Source organism: Aulostomus chinensis, chromosome 2 (assembly GCF_037954235.1).
Source record: "Aulostomus chinensis isolate RoL2024-O1b breed Wild chromosome 2, RoL_Achi_v1.0, whole genome shotgun sequence".
Taxonomy (NCBI): Eukaryota; Metazoa; Chordata; class Actinopteri; order Syngnathiformes; family Aulostomidae; genus Aulostomus; species Aulostomus chinensis.
In genome coordinates this window covers 5,682,551-5,685,050 of record NC_141321.1, presented here as the reverse complement: position 1 = coordinate 5,685,050, position 2,500 = coordinate 5,682,551, and positions in this window count along the sequence as shown.

Sequence of the window (2,500 nt, the reverse complement as noted above, 5' to 3'; positions counted from 1 at the left end):
TGTCTCTGTCTCTCTGTCTCTCTCTCTGTCTCTCTCTCTCTCTGTGTCTCTCTCTGTCTCTGTCTCTCTCTCTGTCTCTCTCTGTCTGTCTCTCTCTGTCTCTCTGTCTCTCTCTCTGTCTGTCTCTGTCTCTCTCTGTCTCTCTCTCTGTCTGTCTCTGTCTGTCTGTCTCTGTCTCTGTCTCTCTCTGTCTCTCTCTGTCTCTGTCTCTCTCTGTCTCTGTCTCTCTGTCTCTCTCTGTCTCTCTCTCTCTGTCTCTCTGTCTCTCTCTCTCTCTGTCTCTCTCTCTCTGTCTCTCTCTGTCTCTCTTAATTTATTAAGTTTGACAGGAAATCTGAACAAAAGAAGCAAATTTGATGACTGACACTTTCTGAGCAGGTTAGAAGTGTTGGCCCGTACCGTTGCTATGAACCTGCTGCAGTCTATTGGAGGGTTAAACTCCACTTGACGTGATCCGACACTTCCCCTGGTTGACCAAGAAATAAGGGCTCGTTCCAGGCTTGGACTGGATGCTGCGAGACGTCTTGGCTGGCTGAGTTCCTCTCCGCTGCGTCAGTTTCCTGGTCCTGGCATCACGTGGTTCACTATCACAACGCGTGTCACCTACAACGAACAACATGTCCACCTGATTAAAGCCTGACAGAGAAGGGCCGAGTCACCTGAGCTGACCGGTGTCTGACCCCGTGACATCACACTCTCAGGATTACGGTACACAGGTCTGTCACATGGACGTGAGGATAGAAAACAAGTGTGAATGGCAAACAGGGGATCTGCTGTCAAATCCTGAGTATTCGTCTAATGGGCTTTACAAACACAGCTCATCTTCCCTGCTGTGCCGCTGACCTTTGACCCCCAGAGCACAAGAGTTGGCAAGTGCCTTGAGACGAGGTGGCAGCCTGCTGTCACCTTCCAATCATAGATGCCACTTAGACTCAACGTCCTCTCTGCTCTCCGTTCATGCCATTTAAAAGCTTCCTCTCAGTTCTCTCAGGTTGTTCATTTATTTCTTATTTTTATTTAAAGCAGTATTCACACTTCCAGTTTGCATATGAAAACGATGCCAGGCGTTACAAAAGAATCTTACCACCATCCAAATGTGCTCGGAGAGCTGCAAAGCTGTGCATGAAGAACCAAGAGCAGGCAAGCAGCTGGATCCCTCCTTTGAGCTGAAGCGAGGCTGGACTGAACCTCAGGTGAACTGTGATGGTGGGCGGAGTTCACCTGAGGTTCTCACACTGGAAGTCTGATGACCGATTAAAGTCATTCAGTGAGATCATCATCACTAAAGAACCCCATCCATGGCGTTTGGAGCAAAAATGCCGCAGTTAGCAGTGCAAAGCTAACGTGAGCCCATAAAGGACCACCACGGTCACATGACTCAAACGCCTTCTGGAGCCCGGCTCTTACTTCAGGCTGATCTCTGGGGGCTGAGGCTCGTTCCTGTGACATCTGCGATGTTGACAGACTCACAAAATAAGACTGGGAGCCTGTCAGGAGTTTCAGTGGCGTTGTTACATGATGTCACATGGTCAGTCGTATCAAATCGACCTTGAGGGATAAAAAGGCCCAGGGTCTGCCTGAATGAAGCCTAGACCATCACTTGAGGAAGTGGCGTGGGCGGAGCAACCAGAGGCAGCCCTCCTTCACAACAAACTAAAACTAAAGTTCCACTGACAGTGATTTGTTCCCACCGATCAGACGAAGTGATCGATCGACACCGTTCACTGTTGCAAACTGCAAACTTTTGTTTCATGGAAACTTTTATTGTTGGAAACAATTTTTTTAGCTGAGTCGTTTGAATTCTTTATTTCACTACAAAGGTCCGCGTTGAAATCGACCGTATGGTGTGAAAATGCACTTACAGCTTCTCGTGATCATATTATCTCACAACGTGCCAGCCTCCCGCGGTGCCACCACCACCGACAGGGACCTGACAACCAGGAGGTAGCAACACAACCTCGTGTCCTCTTCCAGGAGGTCAGGTGATCAGAGCTCTTCTCGTCACGGCTGACAGACAAATCCATCTGAGTCAAAGGTCCAGGGACGCTTTTATTTAAATTTCTAGTCCATCTCAGCCTTCTGTTCCAGGGTTGATGCAGCAGAAGCTACAGTACAGGGTGAGTCATCATAGAAGTCCTAAATAAGTGATGGTTTCTTTTTTTACCGAATGAAAGTGAGCTCAGATGAGTGTCGTCAGCAGTGAGCTTGAAACATTGTATCTGTCAGTGTTCCAGACGTCAGAGGCTATGAAGTGAAGGGTTGTTCATCCCTCTTTAATGATCCGTACTCGCTGTGACTGACCTCCGTGCGGCTCTCTCTCTAGGTCTGCTCACTGGTTCTGTACATGGGCACACATCAACCCTTTAGATGTTTTTGTCTTCTGACATCATCTGATGGTCAGGTTGACTCATTCCTCAAAGGATTGGAGGTAACGCCCACCTATAGCGCACAAACACACACACACTCACTCACCTCACACACTCACTCACCTCACACACAC